Source organism: Mytilus californianus, unplaced genomic scaffold, assembly GCF_021869535.1.
Source record: "Mytilus californianus isolate M0D057914Y unplaced genomic scaffold, xbMytCali1.0.p SCAF_14, whole genome shotgun sequence".
NCBI lineage: Eukaryota > Metazoa > Mollusca > Bivalvia > Mytilida > Mytilidae > Mytilus > Mytilus californianus.
In genome coordinates, this window is record NW_026262626.1 from 34,777,554 (window position 1) to 34,792,268 (window position 14,715).

General features: G+C 32.5%; 3 protein-coding genes across 3 annotated transcripts in view; 1 reads left to right on the forward strand and 2 right to left on the reverse strand.

The window, feature by feature from the left end:
• LOC127724749 (uncharacterized) overlaps window positions 1–8,512 on the forward strand; it is a 185,055-nt gene extending 176,543 nt beyond the window's left edge. The window contains exon 5 of the transcript XR_007992644.1: window positions 8,347–8,512. The gene's annotated coding sequence lies outside the window, so the exon portion shown is untranslated. The remainder of the gene's footprint in view (window positions 1–8,346) is intronic.
• Window positions 1–11,435, reverse strand: part of LOC127724662 (tyrosinase-like protein) — a 92,753-nt gene extending 81,318 nt beyond the window's left edge. Inside the window, exon 1 of the mRNA XM_052231697.1 lies at window positions 11,394–11,435. The gene's annotated coding sequence lies outside the window, so the exon portion shown is untranslated. The remainder of the gene's footprint in view (window positions 1–11,393) is intronic.
• LOC127724684 (uncharacterized) overlaps window positions 1–14,715 on the reverse strand; it is a 44,897-nt gene that overhangs the window by 7,637 nt on the left and 22,545 nt on the right. The gene's annotated exons all lie outside the window — the stretch shown is intronic.

The window sequence follows — 14,715 nt, forward strand, 5'->3', positions numbered from 1 at the left end:
TGTCGTTCACTAAAGTAATTTAACTTTTATGATACGGATCACCTTAAGATAAAGTCTAGAATTTCGATTCTGTTGAATATGAAAATGTAATAGCATAAAAATTAGGGTTGATTCTGGTTTCTAGGAAAGAGGGGGGGGTGGCATTTTTTGAACAGGTGGGAGGAGCGTATCCTCTCCTGAATCAGCCACAAAGTACAAATTGAAATTGACACTTAAAAATTGTATGCGTCTGAAGCGCTTTAAATTTCTAGATTATCTATAACTATTGTATACCTTTGTAAATGTAGCTTTGCATAAATTAAGAATTGAAGGACCAATCAGTATGGAATATTAAATCTAATGAAAGGCTGCTTCAATACACGTCAATCATAAAGTTTTGAACATGCATGTAATTATGTCGTTGTTAGTTATTGTTTGTCTTTCTTTGTATGTCTGTTATCTTTCGGAAGAGTCGGTGTTTGGGCTTTGATGTGGTCTAAGTGGTGTAGCTTGACCCTTATTTATAGTGAGGCAAACGTGTTCAAAGACCGCGATGCGAATAGGGAGTGGACTTTCATAGACAACCGGCGTCGCAAAATACTTTTCAGCATTTACAAATGTCAAATTTTAAACGTGTTTGATTACTTGATTGATATTTGTCTAACGGCAAAGGACAAATATCTTATGCATTTTCAGGACAAGAACAAATTAACAATAATTCAATAGATATGTTCTGCAGAGTGGGTCGACCAGGATATGAGAGTACAAGTTTCGACCATAGCTGGAAAAGGAGAGCTTGTAAGGGGCACAAAAAATGTCTTGCAACAGACCCCATATGGACCACTGACGGTTTGTTACAATGGTTCTGTAACATGTAGAGAACATTGCATTTTCCTTACATCAGATTCAATATCCTCATTCCTACAAGAATTGCTACGTATTCATACATCATTCATTGAAGCCAAACTGACGTATCATAGTATCTTTATTAACATCTATGAGATAGAATGAAGATTAAATTTTAGAAAGCTTAATACATATAAATGAAACGTTCAGCGGAACAGTTTATATTCGATAATTTGTAACCAAGGGTTGAATGAAAATGCAATTACCCTTCCGGAGCACCTGAGATCACCCCAGTTTTTGGTGGGGTTCGTGTTGCTCAGTGTTTGTTCTTCTATGTTGTGTTTTGTGTACTGTTGTTTTTCTTTTTCTTTTTTAGCCATGGCGTTGTCAATTTATTTTCTACTTATGAGTTTGAATGTCCCTTTGGTATCTTTTGCCTCTCTTTTGTATCAAACATTCAATCAAAGAGACGTGTGTAAAAGCGCACATGATCATAACTTGCTGTTCAATTGTCAGACAACTTGAACTTCGGCGTTTGTTGTTTCAAACTGGAAGATAACCTGGATAAAATTAATACCTAAAAATAAATTTATCTTCTACAAGAGAGGCCGGTCGTGTCTATAGTGACGTTTTAGTTTTTAATTAAAATACCAATCTATGTATCACTGGTAAATTATGAAGTCAGGGACTTCGTTACCACAAATAACTAAAAATCTTGACTAAATTGATTTTTTGATTTCGTTTTGAAGTTTGTCTGTACCTGTCATTTATAACAAATGGGATATCATATCCTAATTTTGACAGTGATGTTGTTTCAGGAATCCGTGAATTTAGATACGACCCTTGTATACTTATCGATCCTTTAAATAGAACTTTATCTAAAAAGATACCAATTTAACACTGTAATGAGATTTTTAAATATTGTTTTACCGATACAAACATTGATTTTGTCATCAACAAATTGAAACATAATTTAATAGTATTGCTATTCAGCTATGAACATTTACGGTCCCACATTCTGTCGATACCTATATTTTGGCATTGCACAAGATCATGTTCTTCTCTGACTGTTTAAGATGTCTTTACACTAGATCCATTGGATGTCTACTGATTGATATTCTATTCCTAGATATATGATTATTATAAGTTGTTTTTGGCTTTGGACTAGCTTTCAGTAACTGAGAGTGAGCTAGGATCTGTACTTTGTGTCTTCATTATTTTGTTAGTTGTTTTGGGGCTTTGTATCGCTCTGATGAGTCAAGCCTTTTTCAACTTATTTCATAGTTTGTTCTTGTGTTGTGCTGTTTCACCGATGTCCAAGGTAAGGGGTGCAAACATGTTTGACCCCGCCATAATCTGTATGTGCCTGTCCCAAGTCGGGAGTCTGTAATTCAGTGGTTTTTCATTTTATTGCTGTATATCATATTTGTTTTTCGTTTATTGATATAAATCAGGCCGCACGTTTTCTCGTTTGCATTGTTTTACATTTGTAATGTAGGTGCCTCTTATAGCTTGCTGTGAGGTATGGGTTTTGATGAAAGCCGTACGGTGACCTATAATTGCTATCTTTTACGTCGTTTGGTCTCTGGTCGGGGGTTGTCTCATTGACTATCATACCACAACTTCATATTTTCAAATTAGTATTTTGATAAAACGGCAAGCATTTTATGAAAAAGCTTGAGACTCAATGAAGCCTGTATGAATCAGATAGAATGTATAATTAATATGGTAATTTAAATGTCATTCATTTAATGAATACATTAACGGATACTATAAATATCATTTAGATCGGGTTTTGTTTGATCTTGCCTATTAGATCACCTTCTGCCTTTGCCTATAGAGGCTACAAAGAAACATACTTGCTTTTCCACTATGTTCTAAATGTAGTAATAATGTTCATGTTGGTTTTTCAGTAGCATCATTAGTTATTCATTGGTTCACCCTGAAGCTCAAGTTGAAGTTAAACGTTCAGTATTTGAAATTCCCAATCGTAGTCTGTTCATGGCTTTAACGCGGATCGCGATGAGGACACCTAAATGAACAGTTACGTACATGGTAGTATTAACATTACCGAAAAGGTACAAATAAACTAAAGCAAATCATTATTTGTGTACCAGTTGGCTGATTGCAGGATAAAACTTTCGTAAGAAACACGAAGAATGATTGTCCCCAAGTTCTTATATCAAACTTCAATGATAACAGATATATCCCAAAGTTAACGGAGGACAAAGACTGGATGGCAAAGCAAAAAGATAGCAATTGCTTACTTCGACCTTTTTACTTGGGGAGCTAAAATTATGTTCGTACATTTTCTTTTTAGCAATATATGCATATGAGTAATACAAAGATAAGTATTTCATATATTCATTTACTTACAGTTTGAGGTATTCCCGATGCCATGACGGAAAATTTGGTCCAGAATGTGCCGATCCAAGGGCTCTCCCGTCATGTGCACTAGCTAAAGCATCATATCTGTTGGTTGATCCGATCTATCCAATGAATGATATAGCTTTAATAAAATAACGATCCACATGATATATAATAAGGTTTCGGAATCAAACAACCCCTTGAATTGAAATAAAGTTATTCAAAATTAAATGCATGGGGCTGTTGTTTAATCGAGTATTCAAATCCAGCTAAAATCACAACCAAGAGAGAAAATATAAATGAATACCTGCCATTTGCTGAAGGTGGTCAACTTTACTTTCAAGATAGATTTAACAATATTTAGATTGTGATTTTCTTTAAAAGTTTATCAATTTGCAACCTCGTTCGTAGCGTCCAGACATTTAGTTTTAGTGTTGTCTGTCCTGTAAAATAATGGGCAGGGTTCCTTCTTTGAAGAAAACTTTGTTATGTCAATGTCAACAATTTGCAGCTCAATAAGGTAAATGTGCAACTGTGTTGAATTTTTATGCTTGTTGACGTCAATAAAATGATTTTACTATCGAAAACTGAGTTTACCGGCGACATGAGTTACTGAAAGTTTTAAAGAATGGCATTGCCGTTACAATAACTATCAAATGTCTAAATGTTCACAATAACGTTTATTGATATTGATACTAGTAATAGGACAAACAATTTTGTTTATTTTCTTCGTCATTAGTTCATAAGTTTCCTTTTTTGTATCGATACGATTTATTACTCACAAATATTCAATAGGAAGAAACTTAAAGTCATGTGAAACTCTAAATTTTTTTAAAAAGTTGAATATATGTGTTATATACTTCAATTGCTAAGATTTACTTTATGCATGTGAACATGGACATTCGTTAATAAATAAATCCTTTATCTTATAAAAATCATTAGAAATGGTCTGCTATTGAACTATTGTTTTCCAGTCCTCTTATTCGCCTAAGAGCTTTTTCCGGATTCAGTGACCGTAGCCAGGAGACCTTTGGTTAGAACTCAGTTGGCAGCCAACAGCGCAAGTTCGAGAGAAAACCGAAAGAAAAGGTACACTAACGTAGAAGTTAGAAAGTATTAATCTATCATCAAAGAAAAAAATTAATACATCAAATCAATTATCAACTGTCACATGTATGACAAAGTTTAATTAACAAATGGAAACGCATGAAAAATTAAGAAAAAATAAATAAATAAACATCGCGCTATCTTCTTAGTTGTATGTTCATCAAGGTAACGACCAATAAGCAAAGTCAATAAGACAGAATCACAGCCAAAATAGTCAATAAGACAGCATCACAGGTGTAATACCACCATTGTTTTCCCCCTATTAGTCTTTGTTAAAATGGCAATTTAAAAAAAAAATGTGCTGAATTTATCTTTGTTGCAAATAAAGACAAACTTGGCATGAGTAAAGTTGTATCCTGCCCTGTACTACAGTAAAAATTTCATACAATATTTCATTGCATATAAGATAATAACCATCACCGGAATTAAACCAATCAAACATTCAGTCCTTTTTTTTCCTAAAAACAAACTTTAGTAACCATGTCATCTCAAGATTCCAAAATATTTATAGAAGCACTAAATAAAAAAACAATCGTGCTTTGAAAAACCCAAGATATATATTTATGACTCATAATTTTTTTTCTGCAATGAAATGCAGGTTTAATTTCCTACAACTGTCAAATTAAAGGAAACATTTTTTTTCTACCCTTTTTCGTATGAAACCGGATGTAACGTTCTATGATTTAATGGTATTACACCTCACAGACAAACAAAGTAAACACGACAGCATCATAGCCAAACAAAGTCAATAAGACAGAACCACCACCAAACTATGTCAATGAGACAGTACTACAACCAAACAAAGTCAATAAGACAGCATCACAGTCAAACAAAGTCAACAAAGCAACATCACAGACAAACAAAGTCAATAAGACAGAATCACAGCCAAACAAAGCCAATAAGACAGAATCATAGACAAACAAAGTCAACAAAGCAGCATTACAGACAAACAAATTCAATGAGACGGCATCACAGCTTTGGTCAATAAAACAGCATCACAGCCAAACATAGTCAATAAGACGGTATCAATTCACAGTAAAACATAAAACAAAACAACACGGTAAAAAAAATGGTAAAAACATGTCTGAAGCATGCAAAAATAATCGACACACTAGGAATATGCCTTTTCAGTAATGTATAATGTCTATTAAAAGCAACTAAGCAATAGAAGTTTAAAAAGAAATTTCTGCATAATAAAACAACAAACGCTTGCTATCTAATTCCGTGATACATTTGTAAAATACTCTTACTGTTCGTGCTTTTAATTCTTGAACAGCTCGAATAAATCTTTCCCTTTGTGCATCTGTAAGTGTTCTGATTTCGCGTCTTATTCTTCTGACTGCTTGTCTTTTCGTTCGAATGTTGTATTCTTGTCCTCTGATTTTTCTACCAAGAGATCGTAACCAGTTGATTGTGTCATGGTCGGTCGGTCTTGGCGATTGATATCGTTCCAACCAGGTTTCTGCAAGATACTTATTAACACATTTGTATAAAATGAGGTCGGCTGGAATTATGGTTATGGAACCCGCCTTTTCTTTAAAACATTTACACAATATTTCTGGCATATCATTTTCTGTCATCATGCTGAACACGGAACTTAGGAAAGGGATTAAGTACAAAACGGCTTCCATATCGAACCTATATATTATAAAATAACACACAGATATTATAATTGCAAATTGAACTCTGATATCTTTTCTGTTGATAACATTTATGACAAATGTTAACAATTCTGACAAAAGAATAAATGATACTAAATATTTTGAAGGTTTCTTGAAGACTACCTCTCATCGAGACATGTCAGAATCGATACCTCTCATTGCTACATGTCAGATTCGTAGACATGTCAACTCGAAACCTCTCATTGCAGACATGTCGGAGTCGATTCCTTTCACTGCAGACATTTTATCCGCTTAGAAGTCAATGTTTCCACCTTCATTTTGATGAATTTATAGGTGATTTATTTTATGATTTTTGGGGTATAGAAACAAGCTTTAAGAGTGTTTAAGAATTTATCTTCCTCAGACCTAGGGGAAAATTTAGCTTTCAGAAATGCTTTATTGTGCGTAATCTTATACCTTAATCATCAGCAGTGACTTTCTGTTTGCATAATATTTTTTTTCCTTAGTGGCATTTTGTTTGATATACTAGTATAAACGTATATTCACTACAGTCTACTGTATACCGTTTTCGAATCTTGAGCTGTTATAATAAATCTACGCGTATTCTATGAACTTCTTAGCTGCATACATATACGGATAATTGGCGTGTTTCAGAGATTTATACAGCCAATAGAAAAATAAATTGAAGTGGGTACTCCAGGAATTTATTTGCATAGCAACATTTTAAACCAATTTAACACAAAGCTCCTAAATTATACTGTACTCGTCGTTTGCTATGTTAGAAGGGATACGATTACATTAATGTTTTTATTTTATTTCAGTTCATTTTTATTGTTACTATTTACCTTAAAGTTTTCTTGTGAATTTATAATTAATACCGTCATTGCTAAAAAGACACAACCATTGAAAAGATCAAGTTTTCAGTGTTTACAGAGGAGGTAATATTTTGACACTAGGATTTACCACTGCGATGGTATCAACAGCCTTGTTGTCTCATGATTTTTAACTTACATTTTGATAAATTATATGTTTTAATGAAAATGTGTAACTAAGGAGGTTTCGACTGTTTTCGCATCACGGAAATTTCATATTTTCAAAATACGGCAGTAAATGAATTCCTTTTCATACGAAATTTGTTTTTTGCACAGTAACGAACACATGTCTCATAGATTAACTAGTTGTTGTTTGCTCAACGCCCAGTGCAATTTTTTTTTATGTATTTAAAAAAAAAATCAGAAAAGTTAAAGAGGAAGGGGTCAAATAAAATAATACTTTAAATAATACAAACTTTTTGGGTAAAAATATTAAAATACAGTAGTATAATAACTAAAAAGAAAACTGAAATTTGTTTTAAAAATCTTGAAATTTTACAAAAAGACTATACGACTAGCATCACCACATCAAAGAAGATGCAATACGCTCGAAAAAAAATTTTAAAAACCCAAATAAACAAGTTTAACCTTTCTAAAAGATATGGCTAGAGTGCTTAAAAGGTAAAATTGATTTAGGAATCGATATCAAATATATACAAGTACAGTTTTTAAGAAAATATGCGTAATAAAAATTTGAAATAATACAAATACATGTACGGTAATGCTAAAATGCACCCTCAAGTTGATATCCTTCCAAGGATAACCCATGAAAGCGTTCCCGCTTATTTCCAATGGAGTCATTAAAATGAACTGGCTTCGCAGTATCATAAAGGTACGCCAGCTTTTAATTTTTTTATTTCATAGGTATTTATTTGTTTTGTTTGTTTATTTTTGGATACTTTTATCAGGCTTTCAGTTAATGAAATAAACACTTAACATATTTGGAATATGACACAACTGAAACTATTATAGATTATAGTAGTCTCAGGACAAACAGTGCGACATAACAGGCAACAGGCTCGTGAAGCAAATGTGAACGCAATCCGTTCTAAGGGTCATTTTGAAAGACAAATATAACAGATTAAACCAACAATACAATATGTTCTGACAAAAGAAATATCTAGTTCTTGTCGTTTATGTTCTGGCAAAGGAAATAGCTAGTTCTTGTCGTTTATGTTCTGACAAAAGAAATAGCTAGTTCTTGTCGTTTAAGTTCTGGCAAAAGAAATAGCTAGTTCTTGTCGTTTATGTTCTGACAAAAGAAATAGCTAATTCTTGTCGTTTATGTCCTGGCAAAAGAAATAGCTAGTTCTTGTCGTTTATGTTCTTGCAAAGAAAATAGCTAGTTTTTGTCGTTTATGTTCTGGCAAAGGAAATAGCTAGTTTTTGTCGTTTAAGTTCTGGCAAAAGAAATAGCTAGTTCTTGTCGTTTAAATGCAATTAAATAATTGATGATTTCATGTAATATTTTTAGTGCCAAATTTGACCAGAAATGGTGTATTTATGTAGTATGGGTCCAAAAACAGAGTTTTATATGAAAATAAGGAGATGAGGTATGATTGCCAATGAGACAACTATCCACCAAAGTTCAAATAAAGTGGATGTAAGTAATTATAGGCAACCATACGGCCTTCAACAATTAGAAAAACCCATACCGTATAGTCAGCTATAAAAGGCCCCGACATGAAAAATATGAAACAATTCAATTGAGAAAACTAACGGCCAAATTTATAAGTATATTTAAAAAGTAAAATAACAAAAATACAGAACTCCAAGGGAATTCAAAACGGAAAGTCCTTTATAAAATGGCAAAATCAAAAGCTCAAACACATCTAACGAATGAAAATCAACTGTCATATTCCTGACTTGGTACAGGCATTTCCTTATGTAGAAAATGTTGGATTAAACCTGGTTTTATAGCTAGCTAAACCTCTCACTTGTATGACAGTCGCATATGACAACAATGTTTGAGTAAAAGCACAGCAGTAAGTCAGTTTAGCAAACTTATCCCATTTTTCTTGGTAATTGTCTGAAAATTGGTAAGATGTGCAAACAAATATATTTGGTTAAGGACAATATTTAACCAAGACTATTGATCAGTCTTTCAAATTGTATGATAATTACATGGCCTGGTTGTGATTCAAAAGCCAAATAATTTTACTATAGATATACAACACACCATTCTTTTATTTTGACCTGTTGTTTCATATCATAAGAGAAGAAAATGTAAAAGTTGTGGCCTGTAAAAACAAAAATATTCACATTAGTATTTCATTGATTGAACTTTTTTTAAGTTGTATATAATTAATTCTTGCAGACAAATATTTTGGAGATTGCCCAATGTATTTACCATTCCATTTATTATTGATGAAGATTTTTTATTACAGGAAATTGCTGATGAAAAGAAAAAGAAATATTTACAATTGAAAAAGCGGATATAGAGGGAAAAGGAACTCCACATAATTTCACAAAAAAAGGAAGTAAAGAAACATTTATTAGTAAGTTCATGTGATACTAAAATATGAATACAACATTTTTGTATTAGTTTTTCTGACACAATGAAGTTTTTCATTGAATTCCAGATGTAGGCAGCTACAAAAGTATTTTTGTTGGATTCACCTTGCATTGCTTTTTGCTTCCTAGATCTAACGTTTAAATGTCTATGTATAGATTTGTGACTGAGGATGGATAAAAGATGTAATGTAATCATTTTACATATAAGTAATGGATAACAGATGTAATTAACATATAGGTAATCAATAATTATTTGAAATTTTCTCTGCTTCATAAAATATTTAAACAGGAAAATAATTTGTCTTGTTCATTATCTCAAATGAACCCAGTGAATCTTGTGTAAAAAATTCCAGACACTTTTATGTGACCTGTTTATTTAATTCTAGATTAGGTGATATAAGCATGTTTGATTTCTTCCAAATTATAGACATAAGAAAAAAAAACAATAAAATTGTCGGGCAATATATGATTTAATTACTAAATCTACAGAACATATGTATAAAAATCGTGGGGAAAAACATCAGTTAGTTAACGGATGCTTTGTGAATAAGCTCCCTGATATATACTCTGATTAGACAGACAAGGATACCCTTATTCTAAAACATTTTTAGGCTCTCTCCGTGTTCCGAGTGTGTATGTTCACATACTCTTTATATACATGTGTTTTGTGAGATGTTTTATTTTATTTTTTAAGTGAACGTTCTAGACCCATGCAATTGATTGTTTAACGATAACATTGCTTTTTAAGATAATTTTAACTTTATTTACTTACCCAGATAGCTTGGGGTGCAACAAGAGCAATAATATACACAATGCATATACAATATTAAGAAAACAGAACAGAAGAAATGCTGAAAAGTCAAATTAGTTATAACAAATCAGGAATTATCTAATAATCATATATCGATCAGCACTGAGTAAACGCACGAATGAACAGAATCATTAATATCTCATTTCGTATACTAGTGTAATGTAGTAATAACTGGTGATATGTTACTGAGCATCATACATAGTAACATGAATCCTGTATAATGCAAGTTAAGCAAAAAGAATGCTTAATGATAAATCGATTATTTTGAAGTAAGAGCAGAGACTGATAGGCTCGGATTCAGAAAATTGTGTTCGGGTAGGGTGGTATGTCTCCCTGCGGAATTGTCACCTTGTGAATAACATAACAGTATTTGTTTTACTGAACCAAAAGAGCTTTCTTCGACATAAAATGTCTCTTCAATCATGATGCTCGAGGCCACAATATTTGAAAATCCAACACTTATGCAAAAAAATGATGACCTTATAAACCAAAAAAGATAGACAAGGCCGGACAAGGAATCAGAGATTTGCATTGGGGAGAAATATTTCTTGATTTGAAATAGTCTCCAAATTCTGCAAACAGTAAACTTTAATTCAACAATATCTGTATTATCTTGCCAGCACCGAAGTACCGGCTACTAGGTTGGTGATACCGTCGGGGACTTACAGTCCACCAGCAGACTTATCGACTTCGTGGTTATAAAATATTAACAGTACCAATTTACTGCATTAGATACGCATTTTGACAATAAGTGTCTCTTCAATGATGCTGGAAGCAAAACAATTATTAAAAAATCCAAAACTAATAAAAAAAAAAAGTAGATGAGCTTAAAAAACAAACAAAAAGACAAAAAGGTTAGCCAAATCCGGACAAGCAATCAGAGCTTTGCATGAAGAAGATATATTCCTTAGCTTAAAACTTAAAATAGGTTTCAAAAATTTGTAACAGTAAACTTAAATAACACAATGTCCGTATTTTCACCGAGATGCTGGCTACTGAACTGGTGAAACCCTCGGAGACTTACATTCCACCAGCAGAAATATCGATCCTGCGATAGTATTAACATTAACGATACCAATTTTATTGGACCAGTTGCGCATTGTGAACTAGCACGTTATAAAATACGACTCAGCATGTCGGTCTAGTACAAAGAACGGTCTAAGTTCATATCACATTATCATGTTCTCATCCTGAATATGCATATAAGTTGGCACCCATCCATCCATCCCTCAACAAATTCGTGGTTGCTTTAATGAGTTAGTAAATTATGCATACCTTCATATATGTAAGTTTAACAATGGTCCGTTTCTGTAATAGTTTGACAATAAATATAAGTTTAAATTACCTTCTTTAAATTCACAGTGGAAAGTGTGGTGATTAAGTAAGACTGAAATCTTTCCAACGTTAAGTTGCACAATGCAGAAATGTTAATTTTAGTTTTTTGAAAACATGTGTTGCTCTTATAAACTTACTGGGCACGTTAACTGAACAATTATTATCAAAACTACATACAAATTTTGCAAATTTATTCGTAAAATAAATGCTTCTTAAGACAGAATTTATCCTTTTATCATAATGCATATATTTAATTGCATATCAGAAATAACACTATACTGACGAGCCTAAGAAATGCAACAACTGTGTCGATATTTCAGAACATAAAGGTTCTATCCCTGTTTATCGTAAATTCTGAATTCCTACAAAAATTGCCGTTTTTTGTTTGTTACTGCAGAAAGAACATTGCATTCTATATGAATAAGAATAGAAAAGATATATTCATCAATAAAATATTTCCTAAAACATAAACACTGAGAGATAAGAAGAATTAAGAGACTGAAAGCACGTAACACACGTGATGTAATAACGGATGTGAAAAAAACAACTATTTTCTATCATGCTATTTTAGTCACATAAACTACTACAAATAGGTACGGCCAATTTCCCCTAAATCCTCATTTCACACTAGGGATATAGTTTTCCAGTCTTAACCAAAATTAACAATATGGCAGCTTCTTTTTTTTTAACAAAATAATGGTATAAACGCGTAACCAAATTTTACATTGCAAGGGCGAAAAATCCTTTTAAAAAATCATGCAAAATCTTAAATTTTGTATAATTTCGGTCTTCAACAACAACAATATATAGCACTGAACAACTTTATGTTTTATGGATATGTGTACAGTTGTTGAACAATCTGTGATGTGTGATATATTTAGAGGGTCTTGGAAATTTAATTTGCAGTAGGTTAGAACAGCTTTCGCATTTTGACCATGTAAAAATTGGTTCTACCTCTTTATTTTGGGATATGTAAAATCGTATCAACTTTAAAAATGGTATTTGTATGGTATTGTGGCAGATTAATCATTGCATCTGTCAACGAATAAAATTGCGGATCATTTACTTCTAAAATCAACGTTATACAGAAAACAAAACATCGCCCTCTTTCAAAAAGGCAATTTTCAAAACTGTAAATGAACAGTAAACCTAAAAAAATTATGCTTAACGTGTAATTTTTCATTTGGAACTTTCAATGAATGTCATTCAAAATTCTTATAAAATATGCATAATTGAAATACAATATAAAAAGAATTACAAAAGTCTGAAATAAAATAAGGAGATGTGATAAAATTCTGTTGCAATATGATAATTCTTGTTTACTTTATATTCATAAGTATCTTAGTTATGCATTTTCTGTTTAATACGATTTTTATTTATCAATATTAAGATTTCACTCTGATACAGGAAATAACCAAAATTAATAATACCACTGAAAAACGAATAACACGATGGGTTACATGGATTTAAAATTTCGATACATAATACAAAGAAACTAGCGAAACGTGTTCCAAACATATACTAGAGGAAAACGAAAGAATACACTTTATCAAAACCAAACAGTAAAGCTTTATACTGAGGAGGGGGCTGGGCATTTAACCTCAGACCTTTATATGAGCATAAGAGATGCTATATGATAGACAATTAGACAACTATCGACCAGTCTTCAAATATCACTGGAACACTGTGTAACGAATTTATCTTACCAATTGGTCTATATAAAAACAAACGCTAACAATAACAACTTGTTAGCTTTTAATGTGTTTTCTGCATTTATTGCAATCGTTCATCACCAATTTCTTCGTCTGTTGTCCGGGTGAAACGTTTCAGATTTTTTCTCAACGCCGTGCTGTTTATAAAGGGACGTAATACCACTACCAACCGTGTATTAAAAAAACCACGCCTACTAACTCCATATTACGCGGTCGCGGTCGCTTTTGACCTATGATATTCCTAGAAATGTATAGGAGGTAAGATAATATTGGTTGCACAGTGTGCTAATGACCTAAAACGATATATATGTGTTCTATTTGCTCTCAACCCATATGAAATTTACTAACCCCCTAAACACATAGTTGTCCATTTGGAATTTACTGACCCCATATATTTCGTATTAGGTCACTGGCACACCATGTAACTAATATTCCCTTACACTGCCCTATATCCGACTAACGGCTCAAGAGATATAAAACACTGACAGGGAATATAACCAAATATCCACTGTGTAGATCCCGAATAACATATAATTATGTATGTTATAGCTTAGCATGACCAGGAACTATTCGATGCAACTAATGGTTTGCCCCCTTGGGTCATGCCCTTACTCCACATATCATAAATCATAAAATAACTCCAAAAAAGTTCATCTTAATCTCCATGGTAGACAAGTCACTTTTCGTAATACATTTAGATGATATATACATATAAAATCTTTTATATATATACCATCTAAATGCATTGTGAAAAGTGACTTGTCCATCGTGCAGGTTAGAAAAATAATAGAGAAACCGAAGAAAGCTAGGGCGTGTTTTATTAGTCTCTTGTGTACATCTCCAGAATGTCTTCTGGTGAAGAGTCCAAAAAAATGAATCTGGACCTCTTCTGGAGATATTCTGTAGAAGAAGTAATAGAACAAAAATTCAATTCGCCGTCGAATATAGCAGATTTTTTTTTTGTGTTGGGTGACATAAATGAAGTTAACGATGATTGATTAAAAAATTAAGATACGTCAATTCAGTCAGTAGATATGACTGTAATAGTGTGCTCTGTTTTGGCATTGATGTAATTATACAATAAGTGTAAAACAAAGAAAATTAGTTGGAAGAAATCGTTGTGTTCGTCACATTTTTTCTTTATGCTTTCCTAACTCAATTTTGGTAAACAAATCCGGCTTAATGCTCCGACCATTTGATTTTCAGGAATAATCTTAAACTGTACAAAAATTTGTCAATGTTTGTCTGGTATATGCTCAAAAAGGACATCTTGTCTATACTCTTATTTCGGTGCTTTGTGTCTATTGTCTTAATATTAGTTGTTTTTTGTGTCTCGTACCGATCTTTTGGGTTAATCTAATTGCAACTGATTTTTACAGTTTGTTCTTATGTTGTACTGTTACACCACTGTCCCAGCTTAGGGGAGGGTTGAGCACTCACAAACATGTTTAACCCTGCCATATTCTTTATTTGTCTGTCCTAAGTCAGGAGCCTGTAGTTCAGTGGTTGTCTGTCGACTCGTATTTGATTTTTTGTAAATTGTTTTGTTA